Raw genomic sequence first — 5,577 nt, 5'->3', positions numbered from 1 at the left:
GTCACGTTATTTTAGCAGAGGGTATTCAGGTGGATCCGAAGAAGATTGAGGTAGTCAAGGACTGGCCTAGACCCATATCAGCTACAGAGATCGGGAGTTTCTTAGGTTTGGCGGGCTATTATCGTCAGTTTGTGAAGGGGTTTTCATCTATTGCAGCCCAGATGACTAGGTTGACCCAAAAGGGTGCCTAGTTCAGGTGGTCGGACGAGTGTGAGGCGAGCTTTCAGAAGCTCAAAATAGTTTTGACTACGGCGCCAATGTTGGTATTGCCCACAAGTTTAGGGCCATATATAGTATATTATGATGCATCTCGTATTGGACTTGGTGCGGTGTTGAAGCAGAATGGCAAGGTTATTGCATATATTTCGCGACAGTTGAAGATCCATGAGAAGAATTATCCAGTTCATGATTTGGAGTTAGCAGCCATTGTTCACGCGCTGAGGATTTGGAGTCACTATTTATATGGCATGTCATGTGAGGTGTTCACGGATCACAAGAGTTTGCAATACTTGTTCAAGCAGAAGGAGCTAAATTTGAGGCAGAGGAGGTGGTTGGAGCTATTGAAAGACTATGATATCACCATCTTGTATCATCCGAGAAAGGCCAATGTAGTGGCCGAGACTTTGAGTAGGAAGTCAGCCAGTATGGGCAGCCTTGCATATATTCCAGTCTGTGAGAGACCTCTTGCTTTAGATGTTCAAGCTTTTGCCAATCCATTTGTGAGGTTGGATGTTTCTGATCCCAGTCGTGTACTAGCTTGCACAGTCGCTCGTTTTTCATTATTTGAGCGTATCAGAGATCGGCAGTATGATGATCCTCATTTGTTTGTCCTTAGGGACACGGTGCGGCACGGGGGTGCCAAGCAGGTTACAATTGTAGATGATGGAGTTTTGAGGATGCATGATTGTATTTGTGTGCCTAATATGGATGGACTTCGTGAGTTAATTCAAGCGGAGGCCTATAGTTTCCGATACTCTATTTATCCGGGCCCCGCTAAGATGTATCCGATTTGCGGCAGCATTATTGGTGGAGGAGGATGAAGAAGGATATTGTGGCATATGTGGCTCGGTGTTTAAATTGTCAGCAGGTAAAGTACGAGCATCAGATACCTTGTGGTTTATTTCGGAAGATTGATATTCCTGAGTGGAAGTGGGAGTGTATCACTATGGATTTCGTTGTTGGACTCCCACGGATTCAGAGGAAGTTCGATGCAGTATGGGTTATTGTTGATAGGCTGACCAAGTCAACCCATTTCACTCCAGTGGCAGTTTACTATTCTTCGGAGCGGTTGGCTGAGATCTATATTCGGGAGATTGTTCGTCTTCATGGTGTGCCCGTGTCTATCATTTCTGACCGAGGTATGCAATTCACCTCGCATTTCTAGAGAGAAGTACATCATGAGTTAGGTACACAGGTTGAATTGAGCACATCAATTCATCCTCATATGGACGGACAGTCCGAGCGTACTATTTAAATTTTGGAGGATATGCTCCGAGCATATGTTATTGACTTTGGAGGTTCTTGGGATCAGTTCTTGCCACTAGCAGAGTTTGCCTACAATAATAGTTATCAATCGAGCATTCAGATGGCTCCCTACGAGGCTTTGTATGGTAGGTAGTGTCGGTTGCCGGTTGGGTGGTTTGAGCCGGGAGAGGCTCGGTTGTTGGGTACAGACTTAGTACAGGATGTTTTGGATAAGGTTAAGATCATCCAGGATAGACTTTATACAGCTCAGTCCAGGCAGAAGAGTTATGTCGACTGCAAGGTTCGTGATGTGGCATTCATGGTCGGAGAGCGAGTATTTCTTTGGGAGTCGCCCATGAAGGGCGTGATGAGATTTGGGAAGAAGGGCAAGCTAAGCCCTAGATTCATTGGCCCTTTTGAGATTCTTCGGAGAGTGGGAGAGGTGGTTTACGAGCTTGTGTTGCCACCAGGATTATCAGTTGTGCACCCAGTGTTTCATGTGTCCATGTTTCGAAAGTATCGCAGTGATTAATCCCACGTGTTAGACTTCAGCACTGTCCAATTGGACAAGGATTTGACCTATGAGGAGGATCCGGTAGCTATTCTAGACCGGCAGGTTCGTCAGTTAAGATCAAAGAATTTCCCTTCAATTCGTGTGCAGTGGAGAGGTCAGCCTGTTGAGGCAGTACCCTGGGAGTCCGAGTCCGATATGTAGAGCCGATATCCCCATTTTTTCTCCGACTCAGGTACTTTTCTTATGTCCGTTCGAGGACGAACGGTTGTTTTAGAGGTGGAGAATGTGATGACTCGTTTTGAAAGTAAATTCTGTGTTTGAGGCCTTAAAAACCTCTTTTTATCTCACCACAATTTGCGTGCATAGTCCGAGTGCATTTCTGGAAAGCTTTTATGTGAAATCTAAGTAAAAAAAGGAAATTGGCCTTTAAAATTGATTAAAGTTGACTTTGGTCAATATTCTTGGTAAACAGACCTGGACCCGTGATCGAACGGTCCCGTAGGGTCCATAGTAAAATATGGAACTTAGGCGTATGCTCGGAATCGAATTCCGAGGTCCCAAGCTCGATAAAAGAATTTTTGAAAAAAATTATTTGCTGGAAAATATAAAGGGCTTTTAGAAGTGAAATGAGGCCTTTTCTTGATGGTATCGGGCTCGTATTTTGGTTCCAAAGCCCGGTACAGGTTTAAAATAATAATTTGGTTGAATTTGTGAAGTTTGGTAAGAATAGGAGTTTGTTTGGTATAAATCGGACCTATATTTGAGAAAATGAAAATTTGATGTTCTTAAGGAATTTCATGAATTTGAGGTTTAATTCGTAGTTGTTGATGTTATTTTAATGATTTGATTGGACGAGCAAGTCTGTATGATATTTTTAGACTTTTGTGCATGTTTGGTTTGGAGTCCCGAGGGCTCGGATGAGTTTTGGATAGGCCAAGGAGTGTATTTGGACTTAGGAAGTTTCAGCTGGTATCTGGTATTTTTGCCCAGGCCTCTGATCTCGCAATTGCAAGATCAGGCTTCGCAAATGCGAAGTTCTAAGGGTTGGGAAATGCGACCCAGTCATCGCAAATGCGAACCAAGCCTGGGCAGGCCCTCTTCGCAAATGCGAGCACTGGGTGGGAACTGCGAAGCCTGCCCATCGCAAATGCGAAGTTTTCCTTCACAATTGCAAAGATGACAGGATTCAAAAGGGGTTCGCAATTACGAACCCTGGTCGCAATTGCGACATCTGAGACCTGCTAAATGAGATTTTTGATGAGATTTCAGCCATTTTTCAAACTCTTTCAAACCCTAAACTCTCTTAGGCAATTTTTCAAAAAAACGATTCTTCAAAATCAAGGGTTTTTCATGGAAAATTGGGTGTCTTTGGGTAGAAGTTAGGATTTTTAAATTTTGGGGATTTGGACCTCGATTTGAGGTCTGATTTAAAAACTAATTACATATTTGAGTTCATGAGTGAATGGGTAATCTGGTTTTGATTCGAACTTTGAGTTTTGACCAAGCGAGCCCGTGGTCGATTTTTGACTTTTTGGAGAAATCAATGGGAAATTTATTTTCATCCATTAGAATTGGTTTATTTAGCGCAAATTAATGTTATTAAGTAAATTGTGACTAGATACAAGCGAATTGGAAGTGAAACCGAGGGGTAAATCAGTAGTTGAGGCTTAATTTGTCCGTGGAATCGAGGTAAGTGTTTGACCTAACCTTAGCTTGAGGGAATAGGAGTTGTGGTCTTATTTGCTATGTGTTAAGTGTTGAGTACGATGTATAGGTGTGGTGATGAGTATCTATACGTTGGTGTCAAGCATGCACGTGAGTCTTATACTATGATTGTTGTGACTCCGCTATGCATTGTCCATGCTTAATATGATGATTACAAATGTTGAACAAGGCTTATGAAAATATTCTTGGTAATTGACCATTGTTGAGCATTGGCTCAAGTTAAGACTTATGTTGTGAAGGGATGGTGGAAACGAGATTAGATATATTGTTGATTCCCTTGCCGGGATGTTATTGTTTATGATATTATTTTTCCTTGCCGGGATATTATTGTTTATGATATTATTTCCTTTGCTGGGATATTATTTCTTATGATATTATTTTCCTTGTCGGGATATTATTTTTATACTATTGTTCCCTTGTCGGGATTCTTTGTGATTGGTGTTGATTTGTATATTGGGATCGGGTTGCACGCCGCAAAAATAATATATGAGATCGGGTTGCACGCCGCAACAATATTATATGGGATCGGGTTGCACGCCGCAACAAGGAGTAATAAGGGTACACAGGTGGGGTCGGGTTGCACACCGCAACAAGAAAGAATAAAAGTGAATTTTGATTCTTATGGTGAGAATGAGAGTAAAAGCACGAAGGGTGATGTCGTGTACTTGTTACTGTTTTCCTTATTCTTGCTGATATGAAGTTATGGTGTTCTTTATGCTTCTCTACTGAAATTTTGTTAGTACTTGGTATTCCCTGCAGCATGTACCCCCATCCCATCTTTAACTACTAGTTTTTGTTATCATTATTTGCCATATATGATTTAACTGCTCAGGTTTATTTGGTAGTCTTGTCCTAGCCTCGTCACTACTTCGCCGAGGTTAGGCTCGACACTTACCAACACATGGGGTCGGTTGTGCTGATACTACACTCTGCACTGTATGCAGATCCCGATGCTGGAGCATTTGGACCGCAGTGAGGTTGCTGCCTTCAGTCCAGCGAAGACCCAAGGTAGTCCTGCAGACGTCCGCAGGCCTTGGCATCCCTTTCTGTCCTATTTCTTTCTGTTCTTACTTATTTTAGAGACAAACATGTATTTTTCTTTGTTCAGACCCTATTTGTAGTATTCTTAGATAGTCCATGACATTGTGACACCAGTTCTGGGTGGAGTTGTATTTTGGATTTCGCACCAGCATTTAGTTAAATTGTTGAATTTCGTCTTCCGCACTTTTTATACTATTGTTGATCACATGTTAACTTGTAAAATTGTTAAAAGATAAGGAAAAAGGATAATAAAATCTGTAATTCTCGGCTTGCCTAGCTTTCATTAGTAGACTCCATCACGACTCCCGAGGATGGGAAATTCGGGTCGTGACAGAGCTGCTTGTCTATTGCTATAAAACCATGTATATATGTACCCACCTTTTTAGTTATTTACTAGAACAATTATGGATTGGAAGTTGATTTAATTAGAGAAAATGTCATTTTATACCTATTAATTCCAAACTATTTACCTTTTAATGCCGGGGCCTAAATTATTTACTTTTCCTACCCATGCGGCCCAAACTATTTACCCGACCCATGCATTAGCTTATTCCCCCCATTTAATGCCTCAGTTAATGCTATTTCACCCAGTCATGTCTTTCATTTCAAAAATCCCATAGCCAAACCATGAGAAATCATATTTCACACAGCAGTTACTGATTTGACTTGTCAATTTTTCTTCAGATTTTGTTTCTATCTTCAATATTATTGTACATGAGTTTCACTCCAAAATCCTCTTACTATATTAGTATTTTTTTTGTATTTATTTGCATTTCTGAACCCATGTGTTGTTGCAGTTATATTTTAAGTTTTTCAGCTCTGATTTTTGTGTG

Source organism: Nicotiana tabacum, chromosome 21 (assembly GCF_000715075.1).
Source record: "Nicotiana tabacum cultivar K326 chromosome 21, ASM71507v2, whole genome shotgun sequence".
Taxonomy (NCBI): domain Eukaryota; kingdom Viridiplantae; phylum Streptophyta; class Magnoliopsida; order Solanales; family Solanaceae; genus Nicotiana; species Nicotiana tabacum.
This window is presented reverse-complemented; position numbering follows the sequence as displayed.